Source organism: Nicotiana tomentosiformis, chromosome 7, assembly GCF_000390325.3.
Source record: "Nicotiana tomentosiformis chromosome 7, ASM39032v3, whole genome shotgun sequence".
In the NCBI taxonomy this organism is placed as follows: Eukaryota; Viridiplantae; Streptophyta; class Magnoliopsida; order Solanales; family Solanaceae; genus Nicotiana; species Nicotiana tomentosiformis.
The window spans coordinates 109,256,834-109,281,980 of record NC_090818.1 but is presented as its reverse complement, the minus strand read 5'-3'; the positions used below and the strand labels follow the sequence as shown (position 1 = coordinate 109,281,980).

Genomic DNA, 25,147 nt, shown 5'->3' with positions numbered 1-25,147 from the left:
CTAGGTATTCCTAAAGGTATCACCGATGAAAGGCGTTATGAGATTCGGTAATAAAGGAAAACTTAGCCATCGGTACATTGGACCATATAATATCATACGCAAGGTAGGCCAGGTAGCATATGAGTTAGACTTGCCTTCTAAGTTGGAGTCTGTACATCCAATCTTTCATGTGTCTATGCTCCGTATATGTATCGGAGATCCTTCTAGAATCGTGTCATTTGATGATGTTCAGGTCACAGAGCAGTTCTCATATGAGGAAGCTTCTATTGCTATACCAGATAGACATGTTCAGAGATTGAGGACTAAAGACGTAGTTTCGGTGAAAGCACTCTGGAGAAACAATAATGTGGAAGAAATGACTTGGGAAGCTGAAGAAGACATGAAGTCTAAATATCCTCAATTGTTTGCTCTTCTAGAGAAGGATCCAACTGAGACAACACAACCTTAAGGTACGAGTATGGATTCTTGTGTTAATTATTTTCATTGGTCGTTTGAGACCATTGTCGTGGTTGATGATTATTGCAATATGTGGCATAGAATTATTGAGTTTTCTACAGGAAGGGTTGATAGTAGTACTGTTACAAAGGCGACTCTGTCAAAATTTATATAGATCCTGGGGAGTTAAACATTCGAAGATGGATGTTTCTAAGGGGGGAATGATGTTACATCCCGCATTTTGTACGTTAAAGTTTTCTCGTAAGTTAATCAACGTAGACTCGGGAATGAGATTAATTTTAAGATTATAAGCATTTATGCTATTTATAACAGGCGATAAGTAAGTGTCGTGAATGCTATAGGGTAAATAAATCAAAGAAGATGAGTTTAGTTGGTAGGTCGTCAATTTGGGATAAAACACGGTCCAAGCTATAATACCCTGTATTTATGGACTAGTGCCATACAAGGTACCACATGACCATGATAATAAGGTGTATAAAGTATGTTAAAAGTAATTAGTATTTTAAGTAAATTAAGATATTACCTAATTATGTTGGTAATAGGTTAATTATTGACTTAAGTGGGAAATTAATAAATCAATTGGAAATTGGGGGGATAAGTATTGGGTGGGAACATCACCCCCCAGCGTGGAAGCAAGGAGTTATTTGATAAAAACCAAACAATAACTCATTGGCTTAGGTAGCTAGGTGTCACATTTAGGGGAGTTTGGCAAAGGAATTCTTATCAAGTGGGACCCACAACCAAAGACCTCTCTAATTCGCTTAAGGGAGATGCTTGTATCTCTACAAAGTAATGGAAAAAAACCTTCAGCAAAATTTCATACGAGACTACATAGCGTAATAGCAATGAGATTTGTAATTCTAAGGGAGCCCGGTATAACCTTTCTCAAGAATATCATACGAATTTTTCCCTACTTCAATCTTGTTATCACATGTTTTGTTGCGATTGTCGTGTGTTAGAGGGATTGCCAAGAGAATCGGCTCAGGGATGTTAAGGCTATCCCTTCTTTCCTTTTGGCATGATTCATACGATACACACAAAACGAGCAAATGCACAACTTTCATAAATACCTCTATTCATATAAGCATTAGGGGTGCCTATGTTCTTGATTCTCATGTGTCTTATTATTACATCTTCTGTTCATGGGTGTCAGCAAAATACGTAGTTGATAAAGTTTATCTAAAGATATATTGATCTTATGACATTCCGAGAACTCTTTTTAACTTACATCTTATGCATTTCACTAATTTATGCATGTACATTGACCCATGACCATATGGCGTTATATACACATATATTATATGTATATAGGATATGGGAAAAGGTTACAACGTTATATACGCACCACCACCTGATCAGTTGGTATACGTTGATGATTTCGCCCACAGAGGCCGAGATGATATGATGGGATGATCTCAGAGGCTTGATGATGTTATGTACACCTATACCTATGCATGATACGACATTTATAAGCTCGTACATGATATTATAAATGTTTCAGGATTCACAAAGTTGTTTAGACTTACAGGTGGTATTCTTTACTCCACGTTTCTTTTATATCTTTTATGTAATGATTTTCATGCCTTATATACTCAGTACATTATTCGTACTGATGCCCCTATTTCCTGGGGCCTGCATTTCATGCCCGCAGGTACAGGTAGACAGGCTGACGGTCCCCCTTCTTAGGACTCAGCGAGAGTTGGTATGCTCCATTTGATCCAAACCTGCTTTGAGTTTTGGTATGATGTGTTTGTATATATATATATGGGTATGACGGGGCCCAGTCCCGTCCTTGTACAGTTGTACACTCTATTAGAGGTCTGTTGGCAGTTATGTATAGTTGGATAGTATGTGGCCTTGTCGGCTTCCAGTCTTGGGTATGTAGTTGTCTATAGTAGTCTTGCCGGCTCGCCCTACTGTATTCTGCATGTATATGAATATATGTATTTTGGACATGTTTTCCTCACATTTGTTATTCATGTAATTCAACAGTTTATTGACAGATATTGTCTATGACCTACCCTTAATTCATGTTTATATCTTAAACGCATGCTTAGGGGTGTTCGACAGGAAGGACTCGGGCACTAGTCATGGCCCTTCGATTTGGGCCGTGACAGGTGCATTCCCACCTTTTTCACTTATTGAGGTAACGTCCATGTCATGTCCCGTGTTGTTTCCACCCTTTGGGTTTACTACCGTGTCACTTGGTAGTGCCCCCTTAGAACGAGAATTTTGAGCTTGAGAGATTTGCCTTATTTGAATTTCAAAGTTGCGGATTGATGTGTTGTGTGAGGCAAGTTGGGCATCCGAATCAACATTCTTTTCTATTATTTTCTTGAACATATTTTCAATACGCCCCATCTCATTATTTGAAGAAATTGAACCATGGGAAGTATAAGGAGGCGGGTTGCTCGGTTGTTGATACATCGGGGGCCTTTAAAAACCCGACCCCCGGTTGCCTTGATTGTTATTTCATTCGTTTTCATTCTACCCCCCCCCCCCTAAATTTCCTTAATTATTTCCACTCTAATTTCCTTGATTATTGCTGTTATACCAATTCCCTTGATTATTGCTATCACTCCAATTTCCTTAATTATTAGAACTCAAATTGCCTTGATTGTTTTGAGGTCGCCATTGTTGTTGGTTTGGTCCTTGAAAGTTGTTTCTTTGCCCTTGAAAATTGTTCATATATTGCACTTCCTCTCCTTGTTCATTATAGGAATCATCTTGCTCAAATCCACTATTTTCTTGCACATAGTTCTCCACTCGATTTTGCACTTGTGGATCCTTGGTACTTCTCTTGTTCACTATCATGTTCGCTAATTCCATAGTATTGACTTGGTTAGGATTTTGCACTTGATGAAGTTGAGCCTTTTCTAGTTGATTCATGGTTGTAGTCAATTCGGCATTGGCTTGACCAAAATCTCACACGCCTTCGCATAAGGCATAATCATAAAGTTCTCATCGGCAAGTTGGTTTACTACACATTGGTTGGTTGTGTTAATCTCACGATAGAAGGTTTGTTGAATCACGTTTTCCATCATATCGTTGTTGGGACATTCCTTGACCATAGTTCTATATCGCTCCCATATTTCGTGTAGTGGTTCATTTAGATCTTGCTTGAATGCCTAAATCTCATCTCGAAGTGTAGCCATGTGCCCGGGAGAGAATAACTTAGCAATAAATATTTCCGCCAACTCATCCCAAGTATAAATGGAATGGTTCGGTAATCATTCCAACCAATCTAAATCTTTCCCCCATAGAGAGAAGGGAAAAAGCCTTAGCCTCAATGCATCATCGGATACATTTGCTTGTTTTCTCCCCCAACAAGTATCCACAAACCCCCTCAAATGTTTATACACATTTTGAGTTGGAGCATCGGTGAAGAAATCCCGTTGCTCAAGCAAAGTGAGCATCACATTGGTGATTTGGAAGTTTCTCACCCTAATATAGGAGGGGCTATTGCACTAGCATATCCTTCATCGGGTAACACCCAGTGTGAAGCCGCTCGTGGAGGAAGTGAGGGTGGAGCGGGTACGTTATCTTAAGGCACACAACCTCTTCGGTTGGCTTGAGGTTCAAGAGGTACCTCCTCAACTTGATCATCCTCGACGTACACATGGCGCTAACGTTGTACCTCAACGGGTTCCGAGATCATTGTTTGTCGCCAACGTTGTACCATTTTAACTCCTCGACAATGGCGCCAAAAATTGATGACGTCCACAACACACCTTAATAAGAGATATGATATGGTCGTGTGCAATATAAATTACCCAACTATGAGTCGGGGTCGAATCCACAGAGAGTTATAAGGGGTGTTAGGAGTATATACTTGAAGAAAGCGAATGGATTAACTAAATTTGCACTTCCACAAAGAATTTTGATTTCTACTTATACTATTACTCTATTAAATACGTTAATAGTTGTTTTGTTGATTGGGGTGCATTATAGCTCTCAATTCTACATTACCCACTCAATACCTCTCGGTCAAATAGTGATTTTGCCCAATTTGGCTCTCTCAAGCCCAAATGGGTATCAAACAAAATAGTTGATATGAGCTCAAGTCGGGTTCTTACTATCTCTAGTTTGAACCCTTTAATTAGTCTAATCGAACTCTCAATTAACCCAATTTCTTATTAGCCAAGTTATCCTAGACTAGGTCTCTCTTTCTCAAGTAGAGACTAAGTCAAAAATGCATGAATCAATGTTTGCAACCATTAATTCTAAAATTGAAGCATGAACTAGGCTAAATAATCAACACTCAATCATAAATAAGCATTAAATTAAATACCCTTAAGGTTTACATACTAGGGTTGGGTCATAACCAGAGCAAGAATCTAGCTACCCATAGTGGGTATTGAAGAAAATAAAGAAGAAATACAAATAAAACCAATAATAAAAGGTTAAATCGATGAAGTATAATGTTTAAATACTAAAATAATCATAAATTTCCTAAAATGGAAAAAGGTAACAGCTACAACAACTTTTTTCTTCAAAACTTGACCTAAAATTGTGGAACTTGTCTATTTATAGTGGGCCAAAAATTGCTATAAAAAATGTCACTTGGGAGGTTCTGCGGTCGCACAATTCCATGTGTGCTCCGCAAATTTCTTCAGCTGACAGGAGAGTGGGTTTTGCAGCCGCACATATCTGGATTGCGGCTGCGAAGCAACTTTTATGGCCTCACTATTCTTCTGCGGTCCGCACTTTAGCAAGGCATCAGGACTTGGTCTTTTTGCTTATTCTCTGAACTTTGAATTATTTGTTAGTGAAAGCCCTGTTCTGCGGCCGCACATTAGTCAAAATCCTGTTGGGTTCTGTTTCTTGGTTTGCAGTCGCATATGGAATTCTGTAGTCGCATCTTCTGCGGACCGCATTTCTTTGCCTCTGCGCCCTTTAATGCCTTGTGTTTTGGAACACTCCTTTTTGAGTCGGATTTCATCATGGTATACCAAACTTCCAACATTTCTGCAATTTGCACAATTTCATTAGTTTGGGGAACGTAAATCAATACTTTCAGACTAAAATAAAACCAAAAATGTGCTAATAAGTAGTCAAAATCCCCACTTATCAACTACTCATATATTATCAACAAGGTGACAAGTCAAATATTCATGCATACATAGTTCTAATATGACATTAGAGCTTCAAGAATTGACTTAGGACTCTTGTTCTATCATATAGGTCATGGTGGACTCCAAACTCTTCCACTCCTACTTTTCATTTGCCAAGCTCATTTAAGAAATTAACACTCAAACTTAAGATTCATGAAATTTCCACTCATCTCTCATAAGAGAATGTCACAAGTACGGCTTCAAGTACCATAGGCTTGCCCCTCATGTAGATCGCCACTAATGTAAGCTCACTTGGTTCAAAATCAAGTAGGACTTCTTTCGGGTTATAAGGAAGGCTTTTGGATTAGGGTAGGATACCATATAGGTAAGTGGTTACACCTTTCCTTAAGCACTCCATATTTTTATTTCTCGGCTCACAATTACCAATCCTTAGAGGCATTTCCTTTTTATTGGGGACTAGAGAGACTTAACATCACTCTGTTCTTGTTTATTTCATTCTCGTTCTCTCTTTTTAATTGCTCATGCTAGGGATCATTACCTCTTTTTGAATCCATCAACCCTTCAACTTATTCAAGCTTTGTATTTGTCTTTTTGTTCTTTTCTTTTCTTGCCTTCTTTTTTCATAAAGATCATTCCTTTTCTCATTTTGTGCCTTAATGCCCTTTTCAAATTCTTTATCTCTCCCCCAAACTTATGTTTTAAGCTACTTGTTTCATAAGAGTGTTAAGGAAAGTCCGGGTGCCAACCGAGGGTCACGACAAAATGGGTTAAGGCTTATAACATGGTTATCAAATGAGAAAAGCTGGCGGCTCAAAGGGTTGACTAGAGATAATGACATTTGTTGGCAATAGAAAGCTCAAACGGGCCAAGGAAAGCATGCAATCACCTCTCAAACCAAGCAAAACATAGGATTTCGCCTTGAAACACATTTTGGGCAAGTTCTAGACCCTTTGCACGGATACTTGGACTAGTAACAATTCATCTCACCCCTCAGGCAACTATATTATAAAAGAGGATAGAGTCGAGATCCTACAACGACCACATTCAAGTTTAAAGATCACTACGGTCCAATTAAACCACTTGATGATTACCAAAGTCAACTCAAGAGTCACAAAGTCACTAACTAGAGCTATTTCTTTCAAAAACCTTGTCTCTAACCATAAACACATAATTAAGAATGTTGGTACCAATTGAAGCACGATTAAATCTTCGAGAATGACTTGATTAGGTATTTTTATTCATTACTACTACTATTATTACCTAAACACAAAAACGGACTCATTCCCTTAAGAAGGTTGTCATGTCATCCATTGTTGGGACGAGTCACCCGGTTCATACAACAACTACTTTTGGAAAGAACCGTGGCGTTAAGAAAATCAAAGGCTTACTGTCAACTAAAGCATAAAAAGAAGCTACTTAACAAAACAAGAAATAATATGGAAAAATTAAAGAAGCTAATAAGCAAAAATTACTAAAGAGATATAAATATACATAAGAAAATAGAGATAAGCTAGATAAATACAAATAAGAAAAGAAAGAGTATCATCAAATTATTTCAAACCAAATGTATCAAAGTGTACCAATGTATCAAATAAACTCCACCCCCGAATAAAAGTAAGCATTGTCCCCAAAGCTTAGAAAAATAAGAGTAAATGAGGAGAGGGTGAAGAAAACTCCCTAAAGATCCTTGGACTTCTTAGTGTCACCAGTAATGTCATCTCCCTCGGGGTAAGCAAATTGAATCTCATCATCATCAAATCTATTCGTAGCTGGGTTTTCGAACATCGCACGCAATGCCTCAGCAGTGTCGGCTGGAAGGTCTAGCTCGTTAGACTAGCCAACTGGTGCTACCGGTGCAGATGGTGCTGAAGGATCTATGGTGGACTGGTGCGGGTCAAGCAGCATATCAAAAGGAAGATCTCCAATTGTATCAAGTCTAGTCACCTACCGCCGGAGCTTGTCCACTGATTTCTTGCTTACCTAGGACTTCCTCATCTTCTTTACTTCCTTTCCTAACTCCTCAATAACTGACCTGTGTTGTACCAAGGTGTCCATGATCGTCTTCTAGTTCTCCAAAATCTTCTTCAGTGTCTTATCAATGTAAGAATGAGCCTATGGTGCCTGAAAAGTGGACTGTGCTGCAACAGTACTAGACAAGTCAGGCAGCTTAGAAGTAGTTGTTTACATCCAGTTGTTGAGACTCGCCAATATCTAAGAGATTCACAGAGCAGATAGAGGAACTGTGGGTACGGGCACCGACTTTAGATCAACTCTAGGGGTTGTGGTAGGAGCTAAAGATGATGGTGGAGGCATAGCAGTGGCACTGGTAGAAGGCTCAGTAGATGTGGATGGAAGATCAGCTGCCTCAGAAGCTACCACTATTGGCTCATCAGACTGGCCTGTAGTGGTAGAAGGCTGGACTTTCTTCTTTGGGTTGCTCGTCTCCATCAGAGAATACCAGTCAAATAGATCCTTCGGCTTTACCTTGGCATCAAAATCTCTCGGCTCTACCTTTGCATCATTAAGGTACTCTGTGATAGTGTTGGGATAAGGGTAGGCCGAGCTGTCCTATCGTGCAATCACTGAAATATTGGCCGACATCACAGCACCGACATTGATTGGGTACCCGACCATAATGGAAGCCATAAGAACTTCTCGAGGAATTGGAAGGCGAGTCTCATTCTAGCATGGATCCAACCTACTACAAACAAAGGTCTGCCACACTTTTGCCTCAAAGGTCAAAGTACTCCACTGAATGGGAACCCCAATAGTAATCTATAGTGGTGATGGCTTTGGTGGTGCTAGAATCTCAGCCAATCAAGGTCGGACTTCATCCTTCAGTGCGCACGTCTCCAAATACTCCTTTGGCTCAACATCCTCGAAGCCCAAATACGCATTTACCATATGTTGATCAAACCTCACATTGAGGTTGCGTACTTTGGTCACCTACGTCCCTTTCTTAATATGAGAAACATTGGCATAAAATTCTCAGACGAACCAAATCCACCCCTTTCATGACCTGAATTGTCTCATAAAAGCTGGGTTGTATTTCTCCAAATCTATCAACAAGAACTGGAGCTCAAGATTCAATGACCTCACTGGCCACCACATACAAAAGCTAGTGAAGGTGGCCAAGCTGACAAAATAATCCTCCCAAACCTCTTTATTCTTTGATCTCTCAAGCCCTATGACTGTAGCATTTTCCCCTCTGCCATCATCGGGGATGTCATGTGTAACATGTGCCCCAGGGACTAGTGTAGCTGATGGCTCATAAGCTTGACTAGACTCTTTGATCCCTCAGAGATGCTGTGAGATGAAAACAGCTCATACCTGAGCTAGTATCTCCTCTGCGGCCTCGATTCTGTGGTTGTACGCTCCTCCTGAATAGAGGATGAGATTCCCTCTGATGAACCAAATCCACCCCTTTCGTGCCCTGAATTGTCACATAATAGCTGGGTTGTATTTCTCCAAATCTATCAACAAGATCTAGCGCTCAAGAGTCAATGATCTCACTGACCACCACATACGCCACCACATACGAAAGCTAGTGAAGGCGGCCAAGCTGATAAAACAATCCTCCCAAACCTCTTTCTTCATTGATATTTCAAGCCCTATAACTACAGCATCTCCCCCTCTGCCATCATCGGTGATGTCATATGTAACATGTGCCTCAGGGACTAGTGTAGTTGATGGCTCTGCAGCTTGACTAGAACTCTTCGATCCCTCGGAGGTGCTGTGAGATGAAGACTAGCTTGACTAGATAGTATCTCCCCTGCAACCTTGATTGTGTGGTCGTCTGCTCCTCCTGAACAGAGGCTGGGTTGCCCTCTGACACCTCCCTAGACAGGACATAGGAGCTAGACTCGGAAAGGTCTACACCTCTCCCTCTACCGGCGGTTGTTTTCTTTCTGATTGTCTTGGGCTGGCCAATGGGCAAGGAACCTTTACCTTGACCCCGGGAAGATTCACCTAGTCCTTTTGAAGTGTTGCCTTGGCCTCTTGATCAAACCATTATTTGTATCAAGCAGAGAAGATTGTTAGTTGCAATTCATTGTTCAAACACATACATGAGTCATATAGGTAAGGGAGAAACAATTGGATACAGTGGAGTTATGAAGTTGATTCATGCCTGCAGGGTAAGGGATTTGAGGTCCTCACAATTTGACCTACAGCCGCAAATGGGAACTTTCGGTCCACACATTTCTGTTGTGTGGCCACAGAAGGGAAGTGTGGTCCGTACATTTCATATCACGACTGCACTTCTGAGTCCCAAAATTGTGAACTCTCTTATGATAGAAAAATGGCCAAACTGCGGCATCAAGAGGAAATCTGCGATCCGCACAATTTGATCTGCGGCCGCAGATTGCCGCCTCACTTAAGCTTCAAAATATCAGAATCTGCGGACCGCAATTCATGTGCAGCCATAGAATTCAAATAATTACGAGCATATAACATTTTATTCTAATACTTTTCAATTTCTTGCACAAATAGGCATGGCAACATTGTAAAAACATGAAATTTCACTAACCCAATCCCAGTAGAGCATGTATGAAGTTTACCCAGTTCATATCTACCCCACATGGACACATAATGGAACTCTAATAACAGGTGGCCTAAAATCAAGCAAAACAAATCTACAAATTAAACTAACATAAAAGTTATCATGAAATTAAAGCATACCAGTTAGAGTGAGTGTTGCACTGAGTGATTAACCTAGGTGGTTATGTGTGTGGACAGTTGAAATCTCCAAGAAGAATTGATAGAGTAATAGTGTTTTATTCAAAGTGGAAAAAAGGTAAAATGAGGTCTACTGTTCTATTTATACCAACAATTTTGAGAAGGGAGAAAAGATTAGTGTGGCAGCACATTTTCATGTGTAGTCTGCACCCTACCACCTGGATGAAAATTCTCAGAACCTAATCTGCGGTCCGCACATTTTTAGGTGTGGCTGCAGATTTCACATACAATTGCAGATCGACCTCTGCACTGACAAGCTTAAAAATAAGAGTGTTGGTATTTTTGGTGTTTCAAATATGCGATCTGCAAGAGAAATGTGCGACCGCAATGCTCATCTGCTATGGCACATAAAAATGTGCGATCCATATTCTTTTGAACACTTAACCATATTTTCGTCAACAATTCTTGTAAGTCACACTCATCCCTGTAGCATACTTCAAATCAAGTTAGAACACAAATAACACCTAGCTACAAAAGAAAAAGGAAAAGAAACACAGGTTGCCTCACAAGAAGCGCTTGATTTAACGCTGCGGCACGATGCAGAAAACTTTCAAATGAAGTGAAGGACCGCCACCACATGACTATCTCCAAACTTTCCCAAGTAGTACTTCACCCGGTGACCATTGACTCGAATTACTGCATTATTTTTGTTCTTCAAGTCTAATTAACTAAAATGTGTCACACCCAGAATTTCAAAAGGATCACTCCACTTGGATTTTAGCTTCCCGGGAAACATCCTCAACCTTGAGTTAAATAACAATACAAGATCGCCCACCTTCAAATCTTTGTTCCAAATGTATTTGTCATGAAGATATTTCATCTTTTCTTTGTACAAAGACGAACTCGCATAAGCATGGTACCGGAACTTGTCCAATTCATTCAAATGTGCAACCCTTAAATTAGCGGCTATATCCCAATCAAGATTCAACTTCTTTAGAGCCCACATTGCCTTGTGCTCTAGTTCCACCAGAAGATGACAATATTTTCTGAACACCAACCGGTATGGTGACATTCCGATAGGCATTTTGTGAGCCGTACGATAAGCCCATAATTTATCATCAATCTTCTTAGACCAATCGGTCCGATTAGCATTCACTCTTTTGGACAAGATACTCTCTATCTCCCGGTTAGAGACTTTCACTTGCCCACTAGCTTGTGGCTGATAGGGAGTCGTGACTTTGTGAGTAACACCATACCTGCTAAGTAAAATTTCAAAAGCCTTATTGCAAAAGTATGACCCCCCATTGCTTATGATTGCACGTGGAGTACCAAACCTTGTGAAAGTATTCTTATTCAAGAAATCCACCACACTTCTTGCTTCATTGTTGGATAGAGCAACGGCCTCAACCCATTTGGACACATAATCCACCGCGACCAAGATGTAGGTATTTCCACAAGAGCTCGCAAAAGGCCCTATGAAGTCAATACCCTACACATCGAAGATATAAATCTCCAAAATGTTTGTGAGAGGCATTTCATTTTTCTTTGAGATTCCACCTACTCGTTGACATTCATCACATCTTTTCACTAACTCACATGCATCCTTATAAAGAGAAGGCCAAGAGAAACTGTAACTAAGCACTGTGGCCATTATTCTTGCTCCACCATATGGCGAAGAATGACAAGCCCCAAGAATTTCACCTTGCTCTTCTTCCGGTACACATCTTCTAATCACCCCATTCGTACAAATCCAGAAAAGGTATAGTTCATCCCAATAATAATCTTGACAATACCATTTGAGCTTCTTCCTTTAGCTTGAAGAAAAATCATCCAGAATGATTCAACACAAGAAAATTTGTTAAATCCGCGAACCATGGCACCTCTTTAATTGAAATTGCCAAGAGTTTCTCATCAGGGAAAGAGTCATTGATTTCAAAGCCATCATGCGGCCTCCCGTCCTTCTTCAAACGAGACAAGTGGTCCGCCACTTGGTTTTCACTGTCTTTCCTATCTTGGATGTCAATATCCAATTCTTTCAACAAGAGTATCCATCTCATCAATCGAGATTTGGAGTCCTTTTTCTCATAAAATAACAAAGCACCGCATAATCCGTGTGGACAATAGCTTTTGCACCCATCAAGTACTGGTGTGATGACCCAAAATGTCATTTTATGTTTTAGAACTCGAATCTGCGCTCTTCAGCCTTAAAAATCTCATTTTTACCCTCCTTGATTTGCATGCACAGTCCGGGCAGGTTTCTGGAAAGCTTTTATGTTGAAAACTAATAAAAATAAGAATTTTTGCCTAAAAAGTTAATTTTATTTGACTTCGGTCAACATTTTTGGTAAACGGGTCTGGATCCGTGCTTTGACGGTCCCAGTAGGTCCGTATCAAATTATGGGACATGGGCGTATGGCCGGAATCAAATTTGGAGGTCCCTAGCTTGAGTTATGAATTTTTGATGAAATTTAAAAGTTTGAAAATTAATTATTTTTAAGAATTTATTGATGGTTGGCATTGTTAGTGCCGGGTCCGTATTCTGGTTCCGGAACCCGATACAAGTTCATTATGATATTTAAGACTTGTCTGTGAAATGTGGTGAGAAATGGAGTTGGTTTGACGTGATTCGGACGTCCAGTTGAGAAATTAGAAGTTTTAAAGTGTTCTTGAGAATTTCATTTGATTTGGTGCTAAATTTAGAATTCTAGGTGTTATTTTGGCGATTTGATCATGCGAGCAAATTTGTATGATGTTTTTAGACTTGTGTGCCTGTTTGGTTTGGAGCCTCGAGGACTCGGGTGAGTTTCGGATAGGCCACAGGATGTTTTGGACTTTGGAAATCTGGTTTTTCTGCAGAGTCTGTGTTCTGGCATGTCCTTCTTCGTGTTCGCGAAGTTAATCTCGTGAACGCGAAGAGTAAACTGGGCAGCTGAGGATTTCTTCTTTGAGAACGCGAAGGCTTGGTCGCGAACGCGAAGCGATGGGGGCGTTACCCTTCGCGAACGCGACAAGCCCATCGCGAACGCGTAGTGTTAGACACTGGGGGAGGGGGAGTCAGCCTTTTATTCATCGCGAACGCGAGCAATGTCTCGCGAATGTGAAGACCAGGGAAGGGTAGCCTACTCGAACACGAGCACTGCCTTGCGAACGCGAAGGCTTGGCAGCCCATACACTTCGAGAACGTGACAGTGCTCCCGCGAACGCGATGAACACTGTCGCCCAGCACTTAACAGAATCCAAAACGGGATTTTTGCCAAAAACTCATTTTTCTCAAAAACCAAACGGTGAGGGGCGATTTTTCAAGAGTCATTCCTTACCCAAATTATTGGTAAGAGATTCTAAACTATTGTTTTTCATTTACCCATTACATTCTTGAATTTTTAACCTAAAATCTAGAGTTTTCACGGTAGAATTAGGGGTTAGGGTAGAAAATAGGAATTTCGGGAATTTGGGAATTTAGACCTCAATTTGAGGTCGGATTCCAAAACTAATTACATATTCGGGCTCGGGGTGAATGGGTAAAAAGATTTTGGTCCAAACCTCGGGTTTTGACCAAGCAGGCCTGGGGTCGATTTTTCGACTTTTTGGAGGAAAAAATTGGAAAATTTAATTTATTCAATATAATTGATTCCTTTAGCAATATTTGATATTATTGAGTCATTTTTGAATAGATACGAGTGGTTTGGAGGTGAATTCCAAAGGGAAAGCTGTGATTGAGAATTAAGTGGCCTTCGGAGCGAGGTAAGTGTTGTGTCTAACCCTGACTTGAAGGAATTAGGAACCTTAGATTATTTGCTAAGTAAAATTCATGTGAGCGGCGTATATGTGAGGTGACGAGTACTTATGGGCCGCCAATTTAATTGTTTTTCATGTTTCTCTGTTTTTCTTATATTGTCTCATTCCTATACCAAATTGCTACGTGTTATTCTAGTGTTGTTCAAATTATCGTTCTTATCATGTTTACGGAATTTTCTGGTGATAATTGAGTTTTTATTTCAAAGTTGAGATTGATATTATGGAACCAAATGTTGAAGTAAGGTTTGTACTTGTTATTCTATCTTCCTGTTGTTATTTATGCATTGCATTATAGTAAGGGAGAGTGTTAATGCACGAAGGATAATGCCGTGCCATATTGTGAGTGTTAATGCACGAAGGGTAATGCCGTGCCATATTATGAGTATTAATGCACGAGGGGTGATGTCGTGCCATATTGTGAGTGTTAATGCACGAAGGGTGATGCCGTGCCATATTGTGAGTGTTAATGCACGAAGGGTGATGCCGTGCCATGATATGAGAGTAAAAGCACGAAGGGTGATGCCGTGCAATTTCTATTAATTTTATGGTGAGATTGATAATAAAAGCACGAAGGGTGATGCCGTGCATTTTTCTTTACTGTATTCACTATTCCTGTTGATTCATGGTATATTGACTGCTCCGGTGATCATTCTGTTGTAGTTCTTTATATGTATTCCCCTCAGTATGTCTCCCCTCCCGACATTTCCTGTTTAGTTCTTCATTCCTGTTATTTGCGTATATACTGTTAAATTGTACAGGTTAATTGTAGGTGCCTTGCCTTAGCCTCGTCACTACTTCATCGAGGTTAGGCTCGACACTTACCAGTACATGGGGTCGGTTGTACTGATGCCGCACTCTGCACTTTCTGTGCAAATTTTGATACCGGCTCAGGTTTATCGAGATTTGCTATTGGTCTGCTGTTCGGACACTCAAGGTAGATCTGTCGGTGTTCACAGACCTTGAAGTCCACGTCTATCTTTTTATGTCCTACTGTTTTCTTTCATTCAGACAGTTGTATTTCTTTCAGACTATTACTTGTATTAAATTCTAGAATGCTCGTGAATTGTGACTCCAGATCCGGGTGGTAGAAATTAATACAGTTTTATGATATTCCGCACTTATCATATTTCATTTTAGTTAATTATTGTTATTTACTGAATGAAAATAAGGAATTGGTTTAATGATTTTCTAACATTGGCTTGCCTGGTAAGTGAAATGTTAGGCGCCATCACGGTTCCGTCGGTGGGAAATTTCAGGTCGTGACAGTTGGTATCAGAGCACTTGGTTGCCTAGGTCTCACGATTCACGAGCAAGCTTAGTAGAGTGAGGAGGATCGGTACGGAGACGTCTATGCTTATCTTATAGAGGCTATGAAGTTTAGGAACAAGTTTCACTTCTATTCTTCCTTGTCGTGCGATTTTTCTTTCTTAATACTGATTGAACTCTTCTACTCTTATTCTCTCGCAGATGGCGAGAACACGTACCACTTCCTCAGCTGAGCAGCAGCCAGAGCCTCCAGTGATAGCTCCTACGCGGGGCAAAGGTCGAGGCCGAGGCCATGCCAGAGGCCGAGGCAGGGGCAGGGCTCAGCCTAGAGCCCGACCAGCAGCCCCAGCAGTGGAGCCTCAGATAGAGATTGACGAGGAGGTTCCAGCCCAGACTGTTCCTGTCGGACCAGCTCAGGTTCTGGAGGGGTTCATTGCTACCCCCGGTTCATTGCGAACGTGAAGGCTTGGCAGCCCATACACTTCGCGAACGCGATAGTGCTCTCGCGAATGCGATGAACACTGTCGCCCAGCACTTAACAGAATCCAAAATGGGATTTTCGCCAAAAACTCATTTTTCTCAAAAACCAAATGGTGAAGGGCGATTTTTCAAGAGTCATTCCTTACCCAAATTGTTGGTAAGTGATTCTAAACTATTGTTTTTCATTTACCCATTACATTCTTGAATTTTCAACCTAAAATCTAGAGTTTTCACGGTAGAATTAGGGGTTAGGATAGAAAATAGGAATTTCGGGAATTTGGGAATTTAGACCTCAATTTGAGGTTGGATTCCAAAACTAATTACATATTCGGGCTCGGGGTGAATGGGTAAAAAGATTTTGGTCCAAACCTCGAATTTTGACCAAGCAGGCCCGGGGTCGATTTTTCGACTTTTTGGAGGAAAAAATTGAAAAATTTAATTTATGCAATATAATTGATTCCTTTAGCAATATTTGATATTATTAAGTCATTTTTGAATAGATACGAGTGGTTTGGAGGTGAATTCCAAAGGGAAAGCTGTGATTGAGAATTAAGTGGCCTTCGGAGCGAGGTAAGTGTTGTGTCTAACCCTGACTTGAAGGAATTAGGAACCTTAGATTATTTGCTAAGTGAAATTTATGTGAGCGGCGTATATGTGAGGTGACGAGTACTTATGCACCGCCAATTTAATTATTTTCCATGTTTCTCTATTTTTCTTATATTGTCTCATTCCTATGCCAAATTGCTACGTGTTCTTCTAGTGTTGTTCAAATTATCGTTCTTATCATGTTTACGGAATTTTCTGGTGATAATTGAGTTTTTATTTCAAAGTTGAGATTGATATTATGGAACCAAATGTTGAAGTAAGGTTTGTACTTGTTATTCTATCTTCCTGTTGTTATTTATGCATTGCATTATAGTAAGGGAGAGTGTTAATGCACGAAGGGTGATGCCGTGCCATATTGTGAGTGTTAATGCACGAAGGGTGATGCCGTGCCATAATATGAGTATTAATGCACGAGGGGTGATGCCGTGCCATATTGTGAGTGTTAATGCACGAAGGGTGATGCCGTGCCATATTGTAAGTGTTAATGCACGAAGGGTGATGTCGTGCCATGATATGAGAGTAAAAGCACGAAGGGTGATGCCGTGCAATTTCTATTAATTTTATGGTGAGATTGGGAGTAAAAGCACGAAGGGTGATGCCGTGTATTTTTCTTTACTGTATTCACTATTCCTGTTGATTCATGGTATATTGACTGCTCCGGTAATCATTCTGTTGTAGTTCTTTATCTGTATTCCCCTCAGTATGTCTCCCCTCCCGACATTTCCTGATTAGTTCTTCATTCCTGTTATTTGCGTATACACTGTTAAATTGTACAGGTTGATTATAGGTGCCTTGCCTTAGCCTCGTCACTACTCCGTCGAGGTTAGGCTCGACACTTACCAGTACATGGGGTCGGTTGTACTGATGCCGCACTCTGCACTTTCTGTGCAGATTTTGATACCAGCTCAAGTTGATCGCGATTTGCTATTAGTCCGTTGTCCGGAGACTCAAGGTATATCTGTCAGCGTTCACAGACCTTGAAGTCCCCGTCTATCTTTTTATGTCCTACTGTTTTCTTTCATTCAGACAGTTGTATTTCTTTCAGACTATTACTTGTATTAAATTCTAGAATGCTCGTGAATTGTGACTCCAGATCCGGGTGGTAGAAATTAATACAGTTTTATGATATTTCACACTTATTATATTTTATTTTAGTTAATTATTGTTATTTACTGAATGGAAATAAGGAATTGGTTTAATGATTTTCTAACATTGGCTTGCCTGGCAAGTAAAATGTTAGGCGCTATCACGGTCCCGTCGGTGGGAAATTTTGGGTCGTGACAACTGGCGGAACTTCTCAATTGCAAACATAATAGCAAGGAGCTCTTTCTATGTAATGATATAGTTGACTTGGGAAATATTCATGGTCTTACTAGCATAGTAGACCGGATGAAAAATATTATTGATGTGTTTCCCCAAAATAGTCCCCAACCTCTACGTCACTTGCATCACACATGAGTTCAAAAGGCACACTCCAATTTGGAGCGGTGATGATGGGAGTAGTTGTCAACTTGAGCTTCAACAATTCAAAAGCACTCATGCAATCATCATTGAAATTAAACTTAGCATCCTTCTCAAGAAGCTTACACAATGGGTTCACCACCTTAGATAAGTCTTTGGTGAAGCGCTAGTAAAAACCCGCATGGCCTAAGAAACTCCACACACCCTTCACCGAAGAAGGGGGTGGAATCTTAGAAATCACCTCAATCTTTGCCTTGTCAACTTCAATTCCATTCCTTGAGATTTCGTGGCCAAGGACAATACCTTCCTCGACCATGAAATAACATTTCTCCCAATTGAGCCGCAAATTTGTTTCTTCACATCTAGTCAACACTTTGTCCAAATTTGCAAGACAGCCATCAAAAGCATCTCTAACTACCGAGAAGTCACCCATGAAGTCTTCAGGGTAGTCCTCCACCATGTCCGTGAAAATAGCCATCATACACCTTTGAAAAGTCGTCAATGCATTGCATAAACCAAATGGCATCCGTTTGAAAGAAAAAGTAACATAGGGACATGTAAAGGTTATTTTCTCTTGATCTTCCAGAGTAATGAGAATTTGGTTGTAGCCCGAGTACCCATCAAAAAAGCAATAAAAATCACGGTCGGCCAATCTATCAAGCATTTGATCTAAGAAAGGAAGTGAAAAGTGATCCTTCCTTGTGACTTTGTTGAGCTTGCGATAGTCCATACACACCCTCCAATTGGTCACTATACTGATTCTTGTCATTAGTGACCACCGTCATGCATGATGGTAGGCTATAATCCCGTATTTAATCTCTTATGGCACTCTAATTCACTACACTTTACTTGTGTTGAGCTTTAATTGCTAGTATTTTGTACTTATTATGTGTTTTATGCCTTGTAAGAGTGATTCCGAGTTATGTAGAGGTTGTGGAACTAATTGGAGCTATTTGAAGCTTTGAAGTCTGAGTAGAAGCCCAAAGGACTAAGCCGGGATCGTGTTCGGGGGTCGAGGATGTAACACCCCAAAAAATTTTAAAGTACTTAAGTGTAAGGCCTGGTAAAATTTGCAAAGATAATAATGTTTCATGGTGCCGGACTATGCTTACGTGTTTGAGGATTATAGAAATTCTTCGCGACGAGCTTGGGAGATGTCATTAGTACACCCGGTGTTTCATGTGTCTATATTAAAGAAAGTAGTTGGAGATCCGACACTCATTGTTCCGGTTGAGACTATTGAGGTAAATGAGAAATTGACTTATAAAGAAATTTCAGTTGCCATTCTTGATAGGCAAGTCCGAAAGTTGAGAAATAAAGAAATTACATCCGTAAAAGTGCTATGGCAAAACCAACAGGTTGAAGAGGCTACTTGGGAGGCTGAGGAAGAAATGAAGAAAAAGTATCCTTATTTATTTGAATGACCATGTATTTATAAAGTTGTGATCTAGGAAAATTATAAGACTTACTTTTTATGAATTTTGTATCATTTAAACAATTGGCGTTAAGGGTGTTCCTTTCTGAAAATATATTGCTTATGTAGCCACAGTTGGTGTTGTTTTGTATTATGTTACGTCTTTGGAATATGTATATGTTGTTCGGATGTGTTTCTGGGGCTCTCTGACAGGTGGATAGGCCTAATTACAAAGGAAACTCTAGCGAATTTTGGAAATTTAGGGAGTTAGTCAAATTTGGGGTTGCTGGTGCGTGGTATGAAAGACTGAGTTGCATAAGATGCTAATAATAGAATTTGACCCTCATTCGAGGACGAATGATCCTAAGCGGGGGAGGATGTAACACCCCGAAAAATTTCAAAGTACTTAAGTGTAAGGCCTGGTAAAATTTGCAAAGAAAATAATATTTCATGGTGCCGGACTATGCTTACGTGTTTGAGGATTATAGAAATTCTTCGCGGCGAGCTTGCGAGATGTCATTAGTACACCCGGTGTTTCATGTGTCTATGTTAAAGAAAGTAGTTGGAGATCCGACACTCATTGTTCCGGTTGAGACTATTGAGGTAAATGAGAAATTGACTTATGAAGAAATTCCAGTTGCCATTCTTGATAGGCAAGTCCGAAAGTTGAGAAATAAAGAAATTACATCCGTAAAAGTGCTATGGCAAAACCAACAGGTTGAAGAGGCTACTTAGGAGGCTGAGCAAGAAATGAAGAAAAAGTATCCTTATTTGTTTGAATGACAATGTATTTATAAAGTTGTGATCTAGGAAAATTATAAGACTTACTTTTTATGAATTTTGTATCGTTTAAACAATTGGCGTTAAGGGTGTTCCTTTCTGAAAATATATTGCTTATGTGGCCACAGTTGGTGTTGTTTTGTATTATGTTACGTCTTTGGAATATGTATATGTTGTTCGGATGTGTTTCTGGGGCTCTCTGACAGGTGGATAGGCCTAATTACAAAGGAAACTCTGGCAAAATTTTTGGAAATTTAGGGAGTTAGTCAAATTTGGGGTTGCTGGTGTATGGTATGAAAGACTGAGTTGCATAAGATGCTAATAACAGAATTTGACCCTCATTCGAGGACGAAAGATCCTAAACGGAGGAGTATGTAACACCCCGAAAAATTTTAAAGTACTTAAGTATAAGGCCTGGTAAAATTTGCAAAGAAAATAATATTTCATGGTGCCGGACTATGCTTACGTGTTTGAGGATTATAGAAAATCTCGCCGCGGCTCGGATCTTTTGGGTTGAACAGTGCACAGGAAAGTAAAGGAAAATGTTTGTCGAAAAATTACATTTATGCGGTCCATTATGCGACCGATCACTCTGCGGGTCGCATAATGGCCGCAGAAATGAGCAGGAGAGGGCTATTCTGGAAATAGCTATGCGGTCGACTATGCGACCGCATGACTATTATGCGGTGCATTATGCTACCGCATAATAGTTATGCGGACCGCATAGTGACCGCATACACAGGCAGTTCTTTTGGCTATTTTGTAACCAATTATGCGACCGATATGCGGTCCGCATAACTATTATGCGGTCCCATATGCGACCGCAAAACCTGTTCCAGAGCTTCATTTTTGGGTTTTTAAAACCCGACCCTACTTCGTTAAATACACGTTTTGGGCCATTTTTGAGAGATAATATGACATTTTAGAGTGAGAGAAGGTGCCCTAGAGTGAGAAGGTGTTATCCAATAATTGTTCTTCAATTCTTGCCCAAGTTTTGGAAGATTGAGAAGGGAAACTCACTAGGTCTTCATCCTAGAGGTAAGATTCTACACCCTAACCCTCAATTTTGAATTTTATGTGGAAATGGATAATAAGCAAGATAATTTTTGGGCAAGAGGGTTGGTTATCTTACATGCATGTGTTATCAAAGGGTGTAGAAAGATTCTTGAGCTAAAAATGGTAAAGGTTGGGTTGTGGGATGATGGAATCCTCCATAAAAGGACCTTGAACCTTAATGCATACCTAGTGTTTGATAAAATGCTCAAATGAGCTAGAACCATAATCATCTTCCTAATTGTGGTTCAATATGTTATATTTCTAAAATAGATTGAAGTTGCTAAGAATTTCAGAACGCTTTAGAGTTTAAGGAAGCTCAATTGAGGTATGTTGGCTAAACTCTTCTTTAAGAGTTGGAATTCTCATTATCCTTGTGAGTTCCGAGATGTTGATTATAAATCGAGTATTCTGATAAGTTTGTGATGAAGATATATATTCAATTTGTATTTTAAATGCTCTTATTATATTGCATTATAAATTGAGGATGTGTCCCAAACTATGGATTACGTATCCACGTGTTATAATTTCTAGTTGTGATTTATGTGAAAGGTATTATGCCAAGTTGTGTAGAGATTGTGATTGTGATACACCTCTACCCGCATACATAAGGGTGAGGTGGCATGACCGCTTTGTGTGGGGATTATGGTATAGAGATTGTGATTGTGATACACCTCCACCCACATATATATTGGGGTAAGGCGGCATGACCGCTTTGTGTAGGGATTATGATATTGTGGGACTGCACCTCCACCCGCTTACATTGGGGTGAGGCGGCATGACCTCTTTGTGTAGGGATTATGATATTGTGGGACTGCACCTCTACCTGCTTACATTAGGGTGAGGCGGTACGACCGCTTTGTTTATAGTTTTGGTATTGTTGTGGCACCACTACCCGTATATATTGGGGTAAGGCGGCATAGCCGCTTTGTGTAAGTTCTTAGTACTGTGGTTATATATCCACCTGCATACACTGGGGTGAGGCGGAAGGGCCGCTTGATTAGAGTTGTGGTATTGTACGTACACATCCACCTGCATACATCGGGTGAGGCGGCGGGGCCGCTTTGTGTGAAGATGGTTACATAGGATCTCATCTTAAATCCTATAAATGTTGTTGATAGCTTTTAATAAGCTTGCTATGGTTGAGACAGTTATCTATATTATTCTATTGCCGCACTGGTTCATCATAATTATCTTGTATTTATAAATTCTTAAATTGGTGTTTAGTTTTTATACTACTACTATTCGACGGTACTAACGTCCCTTTTGCCGGGGGCGCTGCATCTTTAAATGGATGCAGGTGGTTCCACAGCAGGAGACATTGATCAGTGATAGCAGTATGCCTTCTTCCCAGCTGACTTGGTGAGCCCCACTTCATCTCGGGGTCATGTATCTTTTGATCTTTATGTATTATGGTTGAGGTATAGGCGGGGCCTTGTTGCCGGCATTATCATTGTACTCTTCTTTATCCATAGAGGTTCGGTACACATAGTGCAGGTTGTGTATTGGTGCTGGGGAAAGACTAACTATGTTATGTTGTGATTGTATTACTTGTCTATTTGAGACTTTAAAAATGATGAAACTATTGGTAAGAAATTGGTAATTGCAGACATGACCACTTTATTGTTTAATTAAGGAAAACATATATTCTCTTTATTCATGAATGAGTTTGGGTAGAAGGAATCTAATAGGCTTGCTCGGTCGGGTTCACTCGGTTGAGCACCGGTCGTGCTCCTCGATTTTTGGGGCATGACAGAGGATCACTTCTGGACGTCAAAAATCAAGGAAGAAGCAACAGCTGAAGAAATGCACTAGTGTGACGCACTGGGTGATGCAGCAGTGTAATTTTGTGTCAGAAATTGACAAAGTTCAGAGGCTGGGTTTTTGTGGTCTGACAAGAAAAGGCATTAATGCTACGCACCCTGCTACGTATAGTGTGACACATGAAAAGCAATAAGTTGACAAGTTTTCCTATTTCGGCTAGGAAATGGTGATTTCGTTTGGGCTCGACCCTACTTGGTATAAATACATAGAAAAATATTATTTTTTGGACCTTTGACATATTGTAGACCTAAGGTGGCTAAGGAGGACGGGGAAGAAGACAAGCACAAGGATTTCATCATTCCTTCCTCACTCAAGACCCGAGTTTGGATCGAATCTATGTTTTCCTACATTTTAATTATATTTGTGATGAATTTCTCCATGTCTATGGAGTAGTTCCCTTTTAAGGTTTGATGGATTTGGTGTTTTGATTATTGTTTGTGTATTATAACTCTAGTTTTATGTATTGAATTATTTTTGGATGATTTAATTGTTGCATCCATATTCACTTGTTCAGGGAATCGAGAGAGGCATAACTTGTGATATCTTTGCATTATATTGTTGGGTGAGTTCATTAATTCTTCTTAGTAATCGGAATAGGCTAGTTGAATCATTGATTAAACCTAGTTAGGAGGATAATCGAGAGAGGTTATCCTAAAGACTAATCCACTACGAAATCTTGCATATCTTCATAGAGCTTAAATTGGTTCATCTTGCGATGATGAGAATTAATCGAGAGAGGAGTTTCTGTTGAACGTTTGAACTAATAATTGAGTGAATTCAAGAGACTCGCTTGAACATTAGAAGTGAATTATCTAAAGTTGTCTCACACTGATAACCTTCTTAGATTATTCCTTGTTTCGATTGTCATTAGTCAATAGCTTTAGATTCTTAGTTAATTTTAGTTAGACATCTTATAAATCTCAACTTTTGATTATCTTGGATACAACCAAGCTAGAAACTACAAGAATACTTTTTAAATCCAATCCTTGTGAATACGATATTATACTATACTATATTTGATTAGCGAGTATAATTTAAGTGTGTGTGTTGCGCTCGTCAAATTTTGGCATCGTTGCCGGGGATTGGCAATCAATATTGTTGGAAATAGTTTGTAGTGCTAATGCAAGAATTTTTCTTTTATTTTTATTTTATATTTCTCTTTTTACGTTTGGTGTTCTTTGATTGTGCGTAGTTTACAGGTTCAAAGTGGTGCATTACTAGAATTTCTACGAAGGAAGTGCTACCATACAAGCCAGAAATTGAAAAATAACTACGACAAATGAGGAATGAAAGAAATATCACCAAAGCATTAGAAAAGGTTGGGCAATCCTCAACCAAAGAAGATATGGCTGGAAACGGTGATGATAATATAGATTTGGCTGCGAGAGAAGCAGCCCAACGATGAGAACAAGCTGCATGGGATGCTGAAGAAGCAACTATTAGAGATGCACAAATTATCTACAAAGAAGATAGGGGTCGTAGAATTGCTCAAATTCAACCCTTGGGTGCAGACTAGTTCGGAAATATAGCTCTCACGCCTGGGACACCACTTGGCGATTATGCTATACCGGTCTACAATCAAGGATTATCAAGTGTAAGACCACCTCCAATTGCAACAAACAATTTCGAGTTAAATCAAGGGTTGCTTCAAATCCTTCAGAATTGATGTGTCTTCAGAGGGAAGCAAAACGAAGTTCCAAACACATATTTAATGGACTTCGAGGAGATTATGAACACCTTTCAATACAATGGTATATCATAAGATGCAGTGTATCTAAGGGCATTCTCTTTTTCTCTTAAAGATGATGCAAAGCAGAGGCTTCGAAGCTTATACACGGGATCAATTAGAACATGGGAGGAGATGACCAGGAAATTCCTTGATAAATATTTCTTCTCACTTAAGATGGTCAAGTTTAAAAGAGAAATCCATAAATTCTGCCAGAAAGAGAATGAAATTGTTTTTGAAGCATGAGAGAGGTTTAAGGAGATTGTTAGAAAGTGTCAACATAACGGAATTGAACTCTGGATACAACTCCAAAACTTTTGGGATGGATTGACACCGGCCTCACGTAGAACATTAAGCAGTGCAGCTGCAGGCCCATTGATAAAAAAGACTCTAGAGAAGATAGTTACAATTCTTGATGAGTTATCTGAAGATGCTAATCAGTGGCCCTCTGAGAGCGCGGAAATAACAAGATTAACTGGTGGTCACCAGGTTGATGCTAACACATCTGTGCAGGTACAACTTGGTGTTATGGCC

General features: G+C 39.9%; 1 non-coding gene across 1 annotated transcript; it reads right to left on the bottom strand.

Annotated features, from left to right (window-relative positions):
- Positions 1–24,796: 24,796 nt before the first annotated feature.
- On the bottom strand, positions 24,797–24,900 carry LOC117276712 (small nucleolar RNA R71). The gene has a single exon (XR_004506983.1). It is a non-coding gene; the product is annotated as a small nucleolar RNA R71 (small nucleolar RNA).
- Positions 24,901–25,147: the final 247 nt, after the last annotated feature.